Here is a 21610-nt window from a genome sequence, read left to right as displayed (position 1 = left end):
AAATCCAACAAATTGTCCACGCATAAAAATTAATGCAATTTAAAATCTCGAAATGAAAAAAAGAAATTTGAAACTAATTGCCGGTTTGATGTGTTTTAAAAATGTACAAGCCATTTCTCATTACTGATAGGCCATTTTCTCGTCCAGCCGAATGAAGCTCTCCTCGTCTTGAAAGATTTGCAGCCCAACAGGCCTGACAAAGCGACTTACTTGGCAAATCACAAAAAAATTGGGCTAGCCATTTTCAGAAAGAAAAAAAAAACTACTGGGCTGGTCTGTGGTAAACATAAAAGAGAAGGCTGTCTAGACAGGCCAGACTGCCCCGCACAGCCCAGTTGACACCCTGCTTCCGTCTCAAAAACAAATTAGATAAATGCCACTCCAATTATGGCGATTCATAAAAATGCCACTGCAATTTCCAAACTTTGAAAAATGCCACTGCAATTTTTGCAAACTTTGGAAAACGCCACTGCAATTTGCAAACTTTGAAAAACGCCACTTCAGACTTCGAAAAATGCCACTGGAAATGGCATGAAATAGCATTTTTCAAAGTTTGGAAATTGCAGTGGCATTTCTCGGAAACACCAGATTTGGAGTGACATTTATCAAATTAACCCAAAACAAAAATAACTGGGCGAGCTGCTGGGTCCCTGGTGTCAGCCGCTCGTTGTGCAATTCTCTCGTTTATTGACTACGTTGACAATGGCATGGGACCCAGATGTTAGAAATCCATTAGGAGGAGCCATTTTTTATTGGCTTGAAATAAGGAGGCGCTTGCGTACTGCCATGAGCTTGGCGGGTCCCTGCTGTCATCCTCTCCACGTACAATCATCTCCTGATTGTGTACGCGTCAACTTGGTAGGCCCACAAGTCAGCCTCTAAACCCGTGGAGGACAAATACAACCCATTTAAAAAAATAACAGCCCATTCCATACGTTCAAACGGAAAGTTCAACATTCAGAGCAAAGTAACAGGTCTGATCCACATATAGAGTACTGAACTTCCACGTTCACAACCATCATAGCCAAGTTAACTATCTACTCCCAGTAATACTCTAGTAGAGTACAAGTACTAACTAGACGATGCCGGCCGCCATCTGCGGTACACGCCAAACGCCGGCACCGGCGTCCTCCGCCTCGCCTCGGACTTGCCAGAGGTGCGATAGGGCGCGTTGCTCGCGCGCGTTGGCCCTTTCCATGCCGGCGTGGTCCACTGAAGGTTCGGCTTCTAAGCGGGAAACCCACTTGACGAGCTGGTAGTAAAAATCGGCGTCGCGAACGCGTGCGTGCCTGACAGCCTCCAGGGCTATTTGCCGGACGCCGGCCTCCACGTAGTCGGCCCAGTTGCTGGCACTCTACTCGCGACTCAGAGCGTCGGTGCGCTGTTGCTCCATGTCCTGCTGGCGGCGCAAATCGGCGATACGCTGCTCCTCCGCCAAGCGGTCGCGCTCCAACAACTCCTGCTCCTCCGCCAGGCGGTCGCGCTCCAACAACTCCTCGATCTCCGCATTGCCATCTAAAGACTGATAGAATGCCTCCTCCCTCCGTCTACTTTTCGGTGAAAAACCGAACACTAGTTCCGGCGGTGACCGCCTCCAGTGTCTCCTATCGCGGACGGGCGGGGGCATGGCGGACATGGCGAGAGCGAGGATAAGTGGCGAGCGACGTCAGGTTGGTGGGGGCTTATGAGGATAGGGCGAGTTGGGTGATGGTGCCACCGGAGAAGCCCGGTAAACAGTAATTATAGGCGGAAGGTAGGCGAACTAGCGTGTCGCGCGAAACGCGACGGTCATCGCGGTCATCGGAATTCAATGCATAACCAGGCATGGCTTAGCGCGCCAGCTTGCCGTGGAAAACTAGAAAAACTGAAATTATGACTGTGTCGTCCCGTCCCTTCAGTGGTGCATCTCATCCGTGCTGGGTCGCACGCCGGCATGACGGTCAAACGAGTGCACTCGAATCATCCAGATGAGGTACTCCCTCCTTGTCAAACATGATTCCACCACTCATCATCTACCTTGGTTGGTTAGATTTTTGAATTAAGCCCTGCAAACCGGAAAGGAGGTAGTACATGCGTGATCCGCTATTTATTCATGTAGGATCGAGTAGGTCATTTTTTGAATTGAGCCATGCAAACCAGAAAGGAGGTAGTACGTGCGTGATCCGCTATTTATCCGTGTAGGATTCAGTAGGTCAGATAGTGTACGTGTAGGATCGAGTAGGTCGGATGGTGTACGTGTACGATCGCATTAGCTGATGAATGTTCGCTGGGAGATAAGGCATTTGCGAACGTTTTTGCTGGCAGTTTCTTCAGATTCGCATGGCATTTTCTTCAGAGCAGCTTGTCAGTTTCTTCAGAGGTAGGCATTTTTATTCAAAAAACTACCACTTCGGATCTTGCGTCGGAACTAAAACTGCGAGGAGCGCATTAGTAGGCTAGCTAGTGATCGATCAGTAACTTGTAAACACTGAGCGAACAGAAATAAGGAACTGTTAGTAATAAGGATCATGCTGTGCACAGCAGTAAGAGCCGATCCGTTCAAAATGTTCACACGAGACTCACAGGCCTGGCATTGTAATATGTTCACATTAGTAGCCCAAATTCAAAACCAACTAGTACGATTCCCATACATAAGATCAACATGTTACTGCATCTCAATGATTCACAGATCATATATAAATATGTAGCTCCAAAAGCAAAGATCTAGAAAAAACATCTGTTCTTCCTACTAACATGGATGCTTCTCTTGGCCAACATTCAGTACAGACTGAAAGACAAATTTGTTTGTGAAGTCTACAATTCCTCTTGCAAACGTAAGTGGTTTCACCAACAGCTGGAACCATGAGAATGAACCACACATGATGGAGGAACATCCGCTGCAATATGATTTGGTCTTCTCTCGATCACACGGCGAGACTATTTTCGGAATACAAACTTTAACTTAGGCAAAATGATGCCCATTGTATAATAACACCAAAGCAATGAAGCACCTAGTGTTGGCCAATAAATAGTACATTACTACTTTTCTGCAGTCCATGAAGTGACTATCCAATCTTTCTATGTCTATTTTCAAATGGCACTGCGTGCAATGACTATACTATTCTCTTGTGCAGTTCAACCAAAATTGCGGTCACTTTGTGTGTTTGCCAAATAGCAACGGGCAGACATCTTTGTCTGCACAAATATCAAGCAGCTAGTAAACATATACCCCACCTTGTATTTTCGGTTTAAACATGTCTCTTCCGCTTAGCATCTGTCATGTTTTGCACTGGACAATTTGATACAATCATGTTTTGCCCTGGACAATTTCATACTGAATTGATTTGCTGGTTCAGAGCAGAAATATAGCACCTATTCTTCATCAGACCAAGGATATCCATGTTCGCAGTGATGGAAGAGGTGAAATTGATACAACCGAAATTGAGCATCCAACCATTGAATCCTGTCCTGCACCTCCAATGTAGGTCCACCCTGCCAATAAATTCACATGCAAACCACTAGTATTACTATCTAATGACAGTACAAAAAGAGTAGCAAGATAGTAGCAAACCATGTACCTTCGTAATGAACAGCTCATAGTGCCACCAATTGGATATAAAGGTTTGGAAGAAAACATGCTCCTAATGTTGAACCAGTTGGACTTTTTGTGCAGTTCCACTAAAATCGAGCATCCCTGTTTGCATAGATATTGAAAGTGTGATTACTATAAAAGTGGCACTAGTTGAAGCATAGACTCACAAATATAATCATTCCAATTTCTTAATGGGAAAAGGTAGCAAGACTGTTTCTAACCACCTGTTTGAAGGAATAAATAAGGCAACAACGGCTGATGTCAGAAAGGCATATATAGTTCTTTCTGAAAGAATGATCGATTCCTGACCTTTCCTCTTCTTTTAAGCATATTTTGTGCAGTTCAACTAAAATAAAATGCCATCACCACCTTGACAATTCAGTGACACTGTACAAAAGGAAATGACTTAACATTACATCATGATGTCAGGTATGTAGTCGACATGCATTAGAGACAAACATACAGACCTCCTCCGATAACATAATGAACATTAATTTTAACAAAGGTGTGACTAGCTTTACCGGGATAATTTGAGTGAACTCTACACCCTCTGTTCCTTAATATAAGACGTTTTCGCAGTTCAATTTAAAGTACCCAAACGTTCAGTATTTAGAAAAACAGGTAGTAGTTTTCTTGAGCACATATCTGGGAAAGCTTGCCACACTTTATATATGACCATACGCTAATGCAACACCATTCGGATAGTACAAATATACACTAATCCAGTGCCTAGTGCAACAGTAGAGTAGTTATTTTATTACAGGGTACAGTACAATGGTTTTACTGAACATATTTCCATAAGCTCTAGCACTGGAAGATTTCTATAAGAATTAACAATACAAAATGTAAAGGTAACAAGTTTCAGCATTGGTATACTAGCTGTGCAAGAGCATTAAACCAAATACAAAAGTCTGAAGGTAACTAGCATTATTAACTAATGACAGTATTAAAAAATTGCAAACCATGTACCTTCAAGGTAAATATCATTTCGAACTCGAGTGGACATGAAAAATTGCTATCCCAATCTTGATAATCGATCAAACATAAAAACTTGATTGAACAAATCAATACAATAGCCAAAGGAGGAGGTGCCCACTCTTGACCTTTCCTCTTGTCTTCATAATTTTTTGTGTAGTTTAACCAAAATAAAATGACATCAACGCCTTGGCATTTTGGTGACACTGTACAAAAAATTGACTTATCTCATGAAAGTGAGGTATGTAATCTATAAGCATTAACAGTGCAAAAATCTGAAGGTAGTAACAAGTTTCATCGTTGGTATACTGGCTGTGCAACAACATTAGAATGCCTTAGCTGAAAAATCTTTAATACGTCCACAATCAACAGCTAACCCTGAAATAATCTAGAGACATTAAATGGCATTGCTTAAATTTATCGGTGGCATTAGACTGAATACGGCATTAGTTAAATGTGGCATCACTTTAACAGTAGCATTGGTTGACTTTACCGCTGGCGTTATACTAATAGCAAAAAAGTGGCAATAAGAGCATGGGAGACCCATTCGGACAGTGGGCGCACCAGTACGATGTACCTCCACGGACGCATAGAGTGGTGAGGGAGGTATGGTTGCCCAGAGCAACAAATATCCAGGCAGCATATGTGGATTACGTCCCATTTTTGTTCTCTTTAGCCACCTTTTTCCTATGTGAGGACAACAAACCGATCGAACTGGTCATTCTCTATTGCGTTGTCATGCCTTTCTACCCTTCTTCAACCAAGAGACACGAGACTCGTTCCTTAGCTACTGATTTTCCCCTTTTTAACCAAGATGCGGGTTCGATGCCTACTCTTTTGGACAGTACAGTCTCCCTTCCTTTCCTTATTCAACCCAGACATGGATTAGTCTGCATGAAGTAGGGTTTCCTTTAATAGTGCAAATTAAGGTTTTCGTCTGCATGACCAGCAGAGCAGAGGACAGGAAACTGGGAAGATGGTGGAGTGGAAAAAGATCCACATGCAGCGACAGTGGCGGAGCCAGCTCAAGTTTAGAGCCTGGGCAAGATCTAAGTGCTGCCAAATTAATTTGTATTTGCCCAAACAAAATTCTACGCTCGTGGCAGATGGGGCAATAGAACAAGGGTATGGTTCGAAAAGAGGTAGCATACCTGAGGGTCGGTGGGAAGTGGCTTCGCTCGTGGTCGTCGTCCTCCGCACGCACTACAACAGCGAGCTTGGGGATGGAGGCCATCCCACGCGGGCGCTAGGTCTGAGAGGACGGCCTTGTCGTCAGTGTGTGACCTCGCTCGCCGCCGCCGAGTGCGTCAACGCTGCATGTCCTTTTCTTCCCCGGAGGATCTGTGACCACCGGTGAGGAGGGAGAGAGAGGCCGTCTTTTTTAGATCTGGAGAGAGGGTGATAGTGTGAGAAGCAAGTGGGCAGCCCTTAGCAAGAAAGCTCTGAAGCTCCAGCCTATATATCTTTTTTATACTACTAGTACTAGAGGTGGAGTAGTGGTAGAGTAGTTTATATTTTCTCTGCAAACAGTACCAGTTAGTCGTGCTTCAAAACTGAACGACACACCATTAAAAAAATAAAGTCGAGAACTAATGCGGCACCTCGGGCCAACGCGTCCAGATCGCATTTTGCACGAGAAATTACACACCATGTTTCGTTGACATGTGGTCCCGTTTCAACATGTCAGTGAGACGACGGCGAGTCCTTTTGTACAATTTCCGAAAGGACGTGTAGGCCGGGGCGCCTCTTCGTGTACCGTGGCAAACTGGCAACCGTCCACCGACTCTTCGCCTTTCCCTCTCGATTTGGAACTGCTGTCGCACGCTCTTCCTCCCTCCTCCATTTGCCTTCACCCTTCCTTCTGCCATTGTTCGATCGTCTTCTCCATGGAGGGAACAAGCCGAAAACGACCCCGTTATTCTTGCCCCGATCTAAAAGATGACGTGGTGGGGGAACTCATTGGTCGGTGCAACGTCATCACCTCGGCTAGCATGGCAGGTTCATTCAAGCCCATTCTCGACTCAACTAATAACATCATTACAAGGAACCCAAGGGTCCAGGAGCGGTTTGATCTCCCCTATCTTCTTCGCCATGACCCTGCTTGCTGGCGAGCGGACGATGGAGACCTCGCCTTATGCAAGTTGATGCCGCTTGATAATGATATGTGTGATGTCAAGATGCCATCGCTTAAGGGTAAGTCCTGGGCTGGCGCAAATGGAGATTGGGTTGTTTCTATTGGGTACAATTGCGAGTGGGAACTTGTGAATGTGTACACTCGTCAGCGGATTCCACTTCCAAAAATCTCTGAGTGCCCTGAGGTTGAGCACATAGATGATCTACGTACGTTCAAATACGATCATGGTGACTGTCGTCTACTGAAGATAGCAATTTGTCGAGTTCCCAACCGCTCTTGGAATTACAAGAACTATCAAGTTGTTGCTATCTTCGACAAGCTTGTTGCCGTCCTTCGTGGTTCGACTGGATGGATATTGCTCAAAAATCAGTTTCTATACACGGATGTGTACTGTGATGCAATTGAATACGAGGATCTTGTGTTTGCTGCCACCACTCGCGGCACTGTTTTTGCATGGGATCCTCGTAGTTTCGGTATGTTTGTCTTCCACCGTAATTATAATTGTTTCATCCACATGCATGCGAGTTAGCAAGTTTCCCTTCTCTACTAATTAACCTTCTTCTTGTGTTTCCAAGGTCCTGTGAACATTCCACCACCTATACTTGAAAAATTTTATGACCAAGGGGGAGATGACGATGGTGATGATCACGAGCATGAGGACGAAGAGGGCCCATATACTCAGTGGCGCCTGGCAACTTCCGATGGATCACCCCTTCTTGTCTGTATACAGCCCACTGCTGATGTTACTACTAAGGAAGCAGGTGTTGTCTCCCATGGTTGCACTCTCCGGACCTATTCCAACACCCGTTGCATGGTATTCGGGATGGATACTACTATGCTAGCGCCAACACCTTCTCCTTGGTACAGTATTGATAGTCTTGGAGAAAACTCGCTCTTCCTTGGACAAAACTATCCAATGATGGTGAAAGCCGATCCAGCTGCTGTTGACACAACGTTACTACCATTTATGAGAAGCAACTGTATCTATACGCCGGACATTTCGGTGGTTACCGACCCTGGTCCTGATATAGTAGGCCGCTTCAGCCTGGATGATCAGTCCTGCGTTGGCCTCGAGATTTACAATAGCTGGCCCTTCCCAGAGAATCACTTGTGGTTCAAAGCAAGCGTTTCCAACACCGAGGATTGGTTGAGTTGAAGTTCATTTCATTGCTTGTTATTTGTTGTGTGATGAAAACTTTAGTATTTATAATGTATCCTCGCTGTCGTTGTGGGTTGATGACCTGTTGTATGTAATAAAATGATATGCCTGTGATAAACTTACTAAATTTATGAATGTCTATCGAGTCGCTTCTCTGAGTGGGTGCTGCGACGAGGCAAAAAAATATTTTCCGAATACATAATTGTACGTGCATTGCAACAGGTTATCGGATGAGGCCAATAAACAATAGTACACTATTTGTACTAGCTTCACATGCTGCACTATTTCTACGTCTACGTACGTAATACAACAAGTTTTAAACTTGAGACCAGCCATCCATCCTCACAAAGAACACTTTTTAACCTAGCACAGACTCCAGGAAATTTGGCCACAGTGTGAGGTGGGCCATATGTTAATGTGTTCGCTGTACGTAACCAGCACCTCGAATCCTCGATACTACTACTATAAGTAGTACTAGGAGTAGTAGGGTGGCATGGGCCAGAACAAGCATTCATGTCCAGGAGTACGGCACACGCCACCAGCACGACTTCCATCTGACACCATATTTCTTGGAGTCCGTGCTACAACAATCTCTTCAACCTAGTCGTTTAACTCAGCCATCGCGCGGCGGGCGAGGTGGGGGTTTGCCGATAGTCGGTTTCCTCAACTTCGGTCCCACTTGTAAGGCCAACTCCAACGCACGACCCCAAACGGACCTCCGTTTTGCCCGGATTCTGTCCGTTTGGGTAGGGCAATGGGGTCGTGTCCGGGCCATTTCTCGGATGCGATGGTCATGCCGAACGCGCGACCGCATCCCGGCCGCGTACATTTTTCTTTGCAAACACATATCTTTTTTTCATCATTGATTTTTTGGTACATGGAAATACATCACCAAAATTTTGACTAGAAAAGCAAGACCAAAGAAAACAAGAACCACAAGAATACATATGAGAAGATATCCAACTTCCATAACTTCTCCTGTAAGTTGGATTAGTGCCTTCTTGATGCATTCATTGTTGTCTGCGGAGGCTCGATCTTGCGTGCTTCTTTCTTCTTCGAGTGTAAAGAAGTAGACGTGTCTAGCCTCTATTCTATCAACAAGTGCACTAGTCTCATATCTAGCCTCTATGCTAGCTAAAAGTGCTAGAACATCTAGTACTAAATTGCGCTCTATCAATATATCATTGTACTCTTCTTCCCAATACCAAAACTTGCATCCATTCTACACAATAAAATTTTAAGTTAGCACAACTAGTCTAATCCGAGAGCACAACCGAAGGTTTGGTCGAGTTCTCCCTCCTTTTGCCGACACGTGGGACATCCAGCATCCAGGTCGTGTCATGCAAGAAAATAGAGTGGTAGGTGAAGCCACGTGATGTGCATCTTGGGTTAAACTGTAAATAGAATCTTACTACTCTTGAGTAACTCCAAAAGCGGCCACCGAAGATCTTTCTTGGATTTTTTTCTTCACCAGTACGTCGAGGTGAAAGATGTGCAGGTTCAGTGGGTCCTCTTGCATTTTCACTGACATGTGGGACCGCATATGAGCAAACAGACGATGGGCTCCGCACGTCTGCTGGCTGGCTGAGAAGAGAGATAGAGGAGGGCTGAGCACGGACTCCAGGAAATTTGTTCTACGTACTCGATATAGTGGAGTCACCAGCACCTCGATATGTGGGGTGGCATGGGCCATAACTAGCATTCATGTCTAGCAGTACGGCACACGCCACCCACATGAGTCCCATCCGACACCAATTTTCTTGGAGTCCGTGCTAGCTACAACCATCTCTTCTCCCTCCTGTTTTCTCAGCCATCGCGCGGTGGGCGGGGTGGGGGTTTGCCGATAGTCGGTTTGCTCAACTGCGGTCCCACTTGTAAGTGAAAATGCAACACAACACGCATTCCCCCTTGAGTGGCGTGCCGGACAAACCGTGTGGGGGTGCGACGCGAACACGGCAGGTTTTCCTTTTGAACTTTTAACTTGTAAAATTTGGTTCTGCTCCATGGGGCGACCGATAGATAGAAATAACAATTTTCCCTAGAGTAATGAGAAGTTTGGTTCTGGCGCGGTTCATGCATGGAGTACGTAGGAAAATTATGAAGTTGATGCGAAAGGTAAGATAATTACTAGTAGTACCATACACTACTACATGGATTTGACGGAAAGATAAAGATACATACGGATCCATCAACGACATCCTCACGCCCTAGTGCACCGGGTCACCAACCGACGTGTGAGGAGCAGCGGCGTTGGCGGCAAGCTCAACGTGCTTCTAAACAATGCCGTCCAAGGTTGCCCTGCGGGCCAAGAAGGCCAGCGTCCTATCGTCCTCCTCTTGCATGTAGTAGTCCTTGTGGACGATTTGCGCGTAGACGTGGGTGATTATGTCGATGGTGTCTTGCTGCGCCAGGCGCTGCGCGGCGAGCACGACCTCGAGGTGGACATTCTCCGGCGTGACGGCGGGCAGTTGCAGGGCCACCAGTGCGTCGAAGAGGTTGTCACCATAGAGGCCGTTGAGGGTGGCAGGCATCGCAGAGCCTGGGCGCATGGGCTGGAGGCATACGTCAAGGTCGTCCGCGAGCTTCTTGACGACGGTGAACTTGTCGAGGAAGCCCACGAGGACCTCGTCGAACAAGGAGACAAAGCTGTCGTCCAAGCGGCCCCTTGCCCTGGCGGCCTCAAGCACTACCTGGAGACGTTCCTCGGTGCCGGGCCGCAGGCCGGCGTCGTGGACCATCTGGCACAGCCGGCTGATGCTCGCGCTCATCGCCTCCATGGGTCTAGTTTCTAGTCAACTGATCTTGCGATTGGAGTGATCACTCTTGCCCTTGGGTGCGTAGGTGCGTAGGATTTCGTAGATTGGACTGGCGGGAGCCTTTATATGAGAAGTGCAGACTGCGTTGAATTCACGTGCGTGTTGGACATCTACTCCTCGCCCCTCTACTGCACCTGCCTTTGGCTGTGTGATAGGTTGGCCAGCCACCCGTTGGACCCACGTGTCATACACCCAAAGGCAGGTGCAGTAAGTCAATGAAGCTGCGTCCCCCTCCGTGCCCGTGCATGCTTTCAATGACTTGAGACTACCAAACATCACATGCGGTGGTTAGTTCATTGCATGTAATCCTATTAAGTAGCAAAAAGACATTAAGTTACCTCGCCGATAGGAATAAAACAATACACCATGTATTTATTTACAGAGGGAGTAGTACATCTTTTGTGACATGCATTACTATATATTGCTAGTCAAATACTAAATCCAGATGGACGTGGTAGTACTACTAAATCTAGACGGTGGTGCTAGTACTAGTAGTAGTAGTACTACCAATGTAGTAGCACTGTACTACCCGTTGGTCAAATTATTACGTGCTGCTCCTCACAGTGAAGTGACAAGACCCTACGCCGGAGATGACACCTGAGTATAGGCGCCGTGTTCGGCATACCATAGCCAGCCTCACCCTCTGCAGTCACTATCATCATGGCTGTAGACCTAGCCTGCTTACAACTAGTCGTGTTCGACATAATTTCCCGTGCATAGATGCCCGTGCATTGCACGGAACACCAAGATTGGGGGGTGGACGGCGCCGACAGCGGCCATCTCGCCAGATTTTTCCTTGGCCTTCTAGATGTGGTGGGGAGGAGATAAGGCTGATTGTGAGAGACAAGGAGTTGTTTGTAAATAGGGAACACGTGCGGGCATCTTTTTGCAAAACTGGAGAAGTTTGGTTTGTATGCGTCAGATCTAGATCCGATGGCTATTGGTGAAAGATGGCAGGCACAACATCATCACCAACTCAAGACCTGTTTGATTCGCAGGATTTTGAAAACGCAGGAATAGGACACGACAATATTACAAGTTTCAAACTGATATTACAAATGTTAGGAGTAATGCTGCACCTACGAAGAGGGAATTACTAGGAAGTTTACGTAAGAACTTTCGTTACTTTAGGTGGATGCAACATTATCGTACAAACTAAAATCCACCGCCCTGACAAGTCACTAATGGGCAAATAAGTTTTCGAGTCTCTGGCCACTTGATGTTTCAAAAACAAATTCAGCTTCTGCGGAGACTTTGTCATTTAGGCTTAGACGCTTGCGGTGATCAGCACGTCATTCATTGTTGTGCCAGAGAACGCCAAACCTCATTACCTTGAGCAGACTTGCCTCCAGAACAAAGAACCTGGCCAATTTAATCTCATATGTGCTGCCTCGGTAGTCGATCAAATCAATTTCTGTAAGATGGAGATCAAGGCATTCGATGAGATTGTTATAGTGCAGCACATTTTTCACTTTCAGGTCTTTTTTTATCTGCAAAAGAAGAGAACATATTAGAGCAGCTGGCTGTATAAGATTGCCGTGTCATCAAGAGGTACCAATATCATTCGCTCATACGATAGGGTTGGCTGGCTAGTGATATTTTTTCACTCTCTCTCTCTCTCTCTTTCTCTTTCCTCTCATTTACCTAGGAGTACGTGAAGAGCTTGGGCATTTGTTGCCTTCCACTATGTGGCCGATGCCATATTTCGCAAAAGTATGCCACATAATATGCATCGATGTCAAATCAAAAGATTTTGACACCGCTCTCGCGATGTGAGAGAGTTGGCACCGCTGTGCACAGAAACCCACATGTATAAACAAACCAATCAAACCAACAACACCAGCCTCTCACTCTCCCAAACAAGTGTTTTTTTATTGCCTCAGTCCTCTCTCTCTCCCACGCAAGTGTTTTTTCATTGCATGAGTTAATTTGGCACCGGAGCAAAGTAGGTGATCCAGATTGGGGCACCAGGTGAGCAATGGAGGGGCATCGATGCCAAATGCATCACAAGTGAATTTGGCACGTGTTTTGGCCTACATAGTGGAGGGCCGTTATAGCCCACTTTTGTACTACCTCTTATTTAGTATAAAATTTTGACCATATATTTATGTAAGAAAATGCCAATGCATGTCACTAAAAATTACACCATTTGAAATTATGTTCAAATACGTATCCAACGATATAGTTCTTAGTGACATGCATTAACAATTTGTCAGTTAAATCTATGGTCAAATTTTCATACTACAAAATAGGAAGAGTAAACCATGACGGAGGTAGTACTTGCTCTTAGGGTAACCATAGAGTTACTGGAGTAGTCTAAGTTACTTTCCACTATGACTAGCCTAGGCTACTATAGTAGTACAACAAAAAAACGATGCAGGTGATCACGTGAGAAAAAAATACTAAAAACATTTCTTTCGATGAAGTGCGTAGATGCAGTTTTGAACACTATACTTGTCATCGTAATTTGGGAAAATTACGAAAAATTTGAGCTACGTTGTGATTACCGTTTACTAATAGGAAAGAAGTTTCACCTCGATGAGTAGCTTCTCCGTGCACGGAAAGCATGTAAGGAATCCAACAACTTGATCCAGATTGGGGCCGATAGATTTTATTGCCAAGATCTTCACTGTGCGCATAGACTGGGTCAAGCTTGTGGGAATCATTTTCTGGAAGACGGTCGTAAATACATCAAGAAGAAATTTAAAAATGTGAATTTCAAGAAGACGGAGAAGAAGATGAGTGCTGTACCTGAATGATTACGGATCCAATAAAGAGTTCGGAGAATTTGGCAGACGAGTGCACCAACGCTGTCAATTTCGGCGCGTCAATGACCCTGATTTTTGTTGGACCTTCTAGATCCAATACAAGCAATCTCTCGAGGAAAGGCGCATTCTCAATGACCATAACGTGGAACAACTGGAGTGATCTCTTCCCAATTGATGTCTTGTTGCGGGGCCAGCAAGACACATAAATCCATCGGAGATTCGTCGAGGCGATGTGGAGGCTAATGAACCCGTGGATCTGCTCAAGACGAAGGTACTCGAGCGCAGTACAGCTGCGGAGCAGGTGCTCCATAGCCTTCTTCGAGATGACAATGTCGAAGAGGTCGAGCTGCTTGAGTTGAGGGAGAAGAATGGCGGGCGCGGCATTAATCTGGGGAAGATAGCAGGAGCTGAAGCTGGCGCGGCGCAGCGTTGGCGCGAGGCGGAGCGCGGACAGCGGCAGAGAGCGACATCGTCCAGCTTCAAAGCTGAGCTCCTCGAGCTAATCTAGGGCGGGGGATAAGAACCACTCGTCGAACTTGGGTTGGACCTTGCAGTTGGTACTGAACATGCGGATGTCAAGGCGTCTGGCTGGCCCAGGTGCGATGAAAGGATCTTGGAGACTGCGGCCATGCGTTTGCAATCCCCGTCGCAGAGGCAGCTGTCGACGGTGAGGTTGAGGGGGACGCGGTGCTAGAGGGGGCGCCACCGCCGGGAGAGCAGGGCGGTCCGCACGTCAGATTTGGTGGGGAGGAGGCCGATGATGGCGAGCAGCATGTCGTCAGGGAGGCTGCTGATGAAGTCCAGGCTCGCCGGATGCGGTTTTGGCTCGAGCCGCCTCCGCTTGTTGGCTGCCTCGCCGTCCATCTCAACCGGCGGTGACGCCGGTGTACACGTGTGCTGGTGTGTGTTGTGTGCTGGGTGTGCGCGAGTGCGTCCTTCTGTGCATGCCGCCGCGCATTGGTGAATTGTGCGCGAGTGCGTCCTCCACGCGGAAGAAGTGTGTCCTCAATGCGCCCTCAATTTACTAGCGTGCGGGGTGCTACCCCGAGTGGTTTCAACTTTGTTTACTTCACCGCATGTCAGATGGGCCTCTAGTTTACTTATTTTCACCCACTGCCACATGGGCCAACACACGAAGATACAGAACACGAGCTGACAAGGCAGCATGTGGATTGGTTGACCGGTCAACTAAACAATATATGGAGCTATATGATGACACAGTGAGCGTATAATCCGTCGGTATAGAGTGTTCGTGTGAGAGGGGAGGCCCGTGAGAGATAGCAGAGAGAGAGAGAGAAAGAGCTACTCCCTCCGTTCGATAATGTAGTTCCAATATTTTTTTAAAAGTCAACCTTTTGAAACTTTGACCAAGTTTATAAAGAAATTACTTATATCCACAATACCAAAGATAAATGATAGTATGAAGTAAGTACATGTTGTGATGAATCTAATGATCTTTCCAGATGTAAATGTTTTTCTCCACATATACGTACATGGTCAAACTTTTCTGAGGTTTGACTTTTCAAAACATCCATATGCTTATGGACGTGGGAGAGTCCCTGACGAGAGAGAGAGAGAGAGAAATAGAAAGAGTGAGTGAAAAAAGTATGTGTGCGTGTGTGAAAGAGACATGGACAACACTCGATAAAAGTCGAGAAAAAACGTGTGTGTCTTATGCAAACATATCACAGATGCATCGTCGACAACGGAAGCAAGGTGAGGAGATAGTGTGTGGTTGTTTGCAACCGAGAGAGCAAGACCCCTAGCACGTGGCCAAGAGGGTCTGACAAACAAGGGAGAGAGGTCGAGAGAGACGTACGGAGAAAATGTAGACATGGGGAGGACAGGGGCGGAGCCAGGACAAAAAATAAGAGGGGGCAAAAAGGTATACATTTTTTTCTAGAACATGTATACGAATTAATCGGTAGATAATTTAAAGCACCAACCACACGAGCATACTTAATGTGTCGAAGAAGCAAAATCATATTATTTCTTATAAGATAATGTCATCACACACATAACTATGACATGTTCAATGCCAAAATAAAAGTAAACTAACCATTTATGACATAATAACTTGAGAAATATGGATATGTCGTTCCTTTTTGTTGCTATGTCCCTCATTTCTAGCCTTCAAGCTGCATGAATTTTTTTTAAACATAGAGAGAATGTAAAAATTGATAGATAAAAATAAAAGCTTGAGCATATTACCTCCTTCCATTTCATCCTACGATGATTTTTCGCATGAAAGCGTTTAACTATCACCTCATTAGGAATAATATCCAACATTAGCTTGTCCAAATCAGCTATTTCAGGCATACTACCAGTTGCGGCTTTGGCAAAATATTTCTCCGTTAGCTTTCCTGGCAATGTCAAATAGTTAAATGATACATAAATTGACGTACAACAAGTCAGAATATTACTATAGTCTATATATTTTATTCTACTCCCAGCAGAACTGAACCTAGGGTTTGAGGAGAGGTTAACTTATTCATACGAAATTGTTATATGAAGCTAGATTGAATCAACCTAATTACCAACTTGTACCTTTTAAACATGGAATCAGAACAGACTAATACTATGAAAATTAGAAGGGAAAGATTAGAACTGAACCTAGGGCTTGATGAGTGGCGCACATCTTTTCAGTTTTTCTCCTTAGGGACGGCAACTCGGCTGGGCGTCCGGCGACTCGGTACGTGCAGAACAGCAGATCGAGGCTGATAGTTGGAGGGACGGCAGGCGGGCTGTAGGCGCAGCCAGGGGCGGTGGCGGCGGTTTCGTTTTGGCGGTCGTGCGAGAAGCCATGCGAAGGACGAACGATACGGTTTCTTTTCTTTTTGACAAACACGTGCGTTTCTAGCGACTTGAGCCTGCTGGTATGCATTGCCTCGTGTGTTCTCTCAATCTCTCTAAGATGGGCTCCTTCGCTTTTTCCCTCACAAGAGAAGCTGGGATGGGCTTTATATAACAGAACAGTAAAGAAGTAGCCAGGCTAGTGGGGGCAAATATCTTGGGCCGAGCGGGGGCAAACCACCCATATCTGAAGCCCTGGTACAAGTGGCCCAAAAAATCGAGTGGGGGCATTCGCCCCCACGACCCTGTACGTGCGTTCGCCCCTGGGGGAGGAGAGAGTGTATGTTTGTCATAGAGAGATCCCCTGGAGATCGTGATGGGGCTACATGGGTGGGAGATCGAGTGACAAGGTGTGTGCGCGATAGAAGATACCCCGAGAGATATCAAGATAGACGTATGGATGGAAGGAGACAATACGTGTGTTCCTGATGGCTAGTGAGAGATAATCATACTTAGGGGGGGGAGTGCTTGCGCCTATGATGGAGTGAGGGATTATGGTACTTATTAGGGGGGGTGCGTGTCACATAGAGAGAGAACAAGGGCGGAGAGTGTTGGATGGGTCTATATGTATAGCGCGAGCGAGACATGTGTATGTGTGAACCAGGGAGATATAAAGTTTGAGAGAGATTGAGGAGCCCCGATAAGGCTGAGTGGTGCGTCAGATAGCTGAGAGGGGGAAAGAGATGTTCCATCTGCTCGATAATGCAATGCATGTAACCTTTTTAGAAGTCAATTTTTGGAAACTTTGATCAGGTTTACACAAATGTTATTTATATCTTCAATACCAAAGATACATCATACGAAACTACATCTCATGGTGAATCTAATGGTATATGTTTGCCGTTCCAGATGTAATTGTTTTTCTCCACGTACATGGTCAAACTTTGTGATGTTTGACTTCTCAATAAATCAATATGCTATGGACCGAGGAGAGTGCCTAAGTCGAGAGGGATCAAGTGCGTGTGAAGGAGAATGAGTAAGTGTGCAAAAAGAGTATGTGTGTGAAAGAGAAAGTGACAACAAACGATAAATTAGAGAGAGAGAGTGTGTTTTTTCGTTTCTTAGGCGAACATATCACGCATGCATCTCCGAGATAGAAAAGTGAGGCGAGGAGATACACGAAGATAGCTAGTGTGTGATTGTTTGCAATGGAGAGAGACACCCCTATAGCACATGTCCAATAGAGGTCTGGCCAACAAGGAACAAAGGTCGAGAGGGACACATGGAGAACATGGACGCATGGGGAGGGCGAGAGAGTGTGTTTGTGATAGAGAGACCCCCTCGGGATTGTGAGGGGACTATATGGGTGGGAGATCGAGGGAGGTGTGTGCGCGATAGAAAGATTCCCCGAGAGAAATCAAGATAGACCATGCACATGTTTGTGATGGAGACTAAGATTAGCTAGTCATATAAATATAGGGGGGACTGCGTGTGCCTACAATTGAGTGAGAGACCATCATACTTGGCTAGCTAGGCATGAGATTGTGTGTGTGTGCGTGTGAGATGGAGAGAGAACGAGGGAGAGAGATAGAGTTTTAGATGGGCCTATCGAGTGCGAGTGAGATATGCATGTGTATGTGTGACCCAGGTAGATGGAGAGTTTGAGAGAGAGGGGGAAGAGCGCCGAGACGACAGAGTGGTGTGTGAGAGAGTTACAGGCAACGAGCCAAGGAATTTGTGTGCGTACGATGAGTGCACCCAAGATATCTTGCTTGGACTAGAGAATCATACATAGTGTGCGAGAGAGACCTATAGATGGAGTATATATGCATGCGAACTAGAAAGACCCCCCACCCACACACACACACAAAGAGAGAGAGAGAGATGGAGAGAAAGAGAGAGGACCAACAAGGTTTGTGTGTTGGATGCGTGAGACAGAATTCAAAATTGTCGGCGAGAGAGAGAGAGAGCAGGAGTCCGGGAGAGGGGGAGGTCGCGTTTTATGCATGAAAGACTGATATAAACCATGTTTTGATATAAACTTGTATTCAAATATTTAAATTGGAGAACATGTTGTCTGCAATCCACACATGAACGGATATATGCGTATATCAAACAAGTTCATTAATTTGACTTTCAACATGTTCATGGAGTACTATAATACTGTACAACATGCTATTCAATTGAGGTGTTCAATTTTGGATTTAGTTCACTATTTTGACCTGGTGAACGAGCTATTTCATTGAATCGAGATATTTCATTTTGGGTTTGATTCCCGTTTTTGAGTGGGTCAACTATTTGTCATATAGTAAATCGCTAGCAACGAGCATGTAAAAACACATTACTCCCGAGCATCATCTCTCCATCTAAAAAAGAAGTGGCAAGCTATTATTTCTCAATTTGATTTGAATCGACTTTTTTCTAGCTTAATTCGAATCGACTTGGTAAGGCAGACGTGGATGCTCGTTCTCCCAAATTTTGAACGAACCGTTAAACATCCTCTGCTCGGTGGAATTCGCCCGAGCAAATAAATGGGAGACGCGAAATTACCGTCCTATGTGGGAGACGCATTAATTGGCCCGTTGTGCATCGAGGGTAGGTTCGTAACTTCATCCAAGCGCGCCTTCTCCTCGGCCGAAATGACATGTGCCGAATAATTCATAAACCATGGTCGGCAAAACACGCTCTCCTCGCCCGAAATAGCTTGCGCCCACTATTTCAAAACACGCTCTCCTCGCCCGAAATTGCTCGCGCCCACTATATTTCAAAACACGCCCTCCTCGCCCGAAATCGCTCCCGCCCACTATTTGGGGAGAAGCAAAGTTACTCTACTATCCCCGACCCTCAGTACATAGACCCAAGCCGAGAAGCCTAAAGGCAGGGGTAGAACTGTAACTCCCCCCCCACATTTCAGACAAATGCGTCTGTATCCCAATCCCCCCCATTCATACCTCGTGGGCGCCAAATCACCTTCTCCCCGAAAGCTCCCTTCTCCCGAGCCGCGAAACCTCAGCCCCTCCTCCATGGCGCCCCCACCGCACCAATTTCACAACCGCCCTCCTCCCTAATGCCGGAGACGCTGTCCATTTGCCGTCGTGCACTGGGCCGTGTGCCTCTTACTCCGTGCTGCTGGAGCTGCCTCGACGATGGCCGCGTGAACCGTACCGGAGCCGATTCACCCCCGCCGTTGTCACGGCGCCGGAGCGGCTCCAACTTCGGATCTGTCCAGAGTCCCGGCGCTGCTTCCCCGTAGCCGTCGACTGTCGCGACATCGCTGTTTCCCTGCCGCCGGTGGCCACCGCAACCGCGCCGGCCTCACCGACTCGGCAGCTGGACCTGCCTACTTCACCATGCCGCCAGATAGGTCGCACCCTCATCTCAAATCACTTTATTTAGGTGTCAATCGTCTGAATTTTTATTCTGGGCCAATCGATTCCCAATGGGAAGCAGCACCCCTCGAGGCGGCGGAGCTCCTAGGCTGCCGGTTGGCTGGTGTCTAACGTAAGGGTGTGGGGCCGCAAGTTCGCCGCTGTAGCAGCGCTTAGATGGCTATCTTAGAGTTGCGTGGGTTCAAGGTACTGCCGCCACCGGATCTGGATGACAGGGAGTCTTTGTGGATTGGCCCGGGGCGGCACAACCACGGCAGTGTGGTGGGCGGGGAGCGGGGTTTTGGCCGGGGCCATGGACGGCGGAGGAAAGCTACTCTGCCGTTGGTCGCTGGCTCTTCGGGGAAGATTCCTAACAGTGTCAGCCGGGAGGCACAAGACAGCCATCAAGCCATCCGGCATAGACCGGACAGTACCAAAATAAAATAAAATCTTGTGACCCCAATTTAGTCTCAGTCAACAGATGTGTGACCACTCTCGTACCTTGCTGTTGATCTCTTAGTGTATTTCTTCAGATCAAAGAGATGTGTCATTCTTAACATTATGCATTATCTGCATCTTCAGCCACACCGTCTTCCGACTCACCGCAGCTGCTCCAACAAGGGAAGCATACACCAGAAGGGAGCTATAGTCCCCACTCAACAGTTCCCTGCATCGAATGCGCGTGCCCGACATGGACAGCCACAACAACTGTAGGGCCATCGACAAGTCAGCACATGATGCTCACTCCTATGGATGGCGACCAGTTAGGTTGTACCCTCATCTTACTTGTGTGCAACATTTATGGCTTTGTTATTCATCTAAGCATGGAAAATAGATTATCACATTTCACTGTATATTCATGCTGATCTCTTACGGGTCTTGTTCAGGAGTTAACGCCGTTCCATTGTTCAGCTAAGATACTTGTTCTTTAGGTAACGTTGTTCCATAGTTATCATCCATCAGCCAATGCTATCCCACGGGATGGTGATTATAGTATTATACCACTTCTAGTATTACCTATGTTGTTCTTTAATACTTTTGTGTGCCATCTAGTTAATCTCGAGTACAAAGGATACATATTCCGTAGCTTTTATCTGTGTTCTCCCTTTAGTTTTTGAGACCTGTTGCTGCTAGTTAACCCCAGTCCTACTATTTATGTCGTCTCCTACAGGCACTCATTACATAAATCTAACTACTAGTTGTCTTCCATGCATGTCAGATATAATTGCACACACTGATATATCCACAAGAACCTCATGGAGCAATGTAAAGGCCAATAAACTTGATGTCAATGATACCCAATATGATGGAACATGTAAAGGCAGTTCTTCAGAAGACTTGCAGAAAGATGTTGAATCCTCTTCACCCCACAAGGTCCTTGCTCTAACTTGGCCCGTGATATGGGTACAACATGCATATAATGTCCTGGAGTGTATGTACTCTGTTGCAATGCCATGTGCTTAGCATGCTGATCATGCATGTAAATATGTCATGCCTTCCTGTTTTTCGATACCTATTCCATTCATGATAACATGTTTTCAAATTCAAGTACTGTCATTCTACTCTATCGCAATGCCATCTGCTTAATTTGGACATCATGCTTCTAAATATCTTATGCATTGTTATTCATCAGTACGTACTTCATCTGTCTACCATACCATGTTTTTTTACATTGAAGTGCTGTTCTAGTGCTCTGTTGCAATGCCATCTTAGTTTCCCAATCATACACGTGTATGCTGCCTTAGTTTTTTCCTGTACGTATTCCGCTAGCATACAATTTTTCATTCAACTAGTGTTTTTTTACTGTGTTGTCCTGTCGTATCCCTAGCTCTTACACCATACTCCCTCCGTCCGGATTACATGTTGCCGAAATGGATAAAAAAGGATGTATCTAGAACTGAAATACGCCTAGACCCATCCATTTTTAGTGCTGCTCTGCTTGCCCATTCATTCATTGTGTCAATGTTGCTTTCGTATTACCTTACCTGGCTGATGATAGTTGTGCCATATTGTGTTAATTTGGTGT

The sequence above is a fragment of the Aegilops tauschii genome, chromosome 3, assembly GCF_002575655.3.
Source record: "Aegilops tauschii subsp. strangulata cultivar AL8/78 chromosome 3, Aet v6.0, whole genome shotgun sequence".
Taxonomy (NCBI): Eukaryota; Viridiplantae; Streptophyta; class Magnoliopsida; order Poales; family Poaceae; genus Aegilops; species Aegilops tauschii.
The sequence above is the reverse complement of the archived record's forward strand: the minus strand, read 5'-3'. Positions refer to the sequence as shown.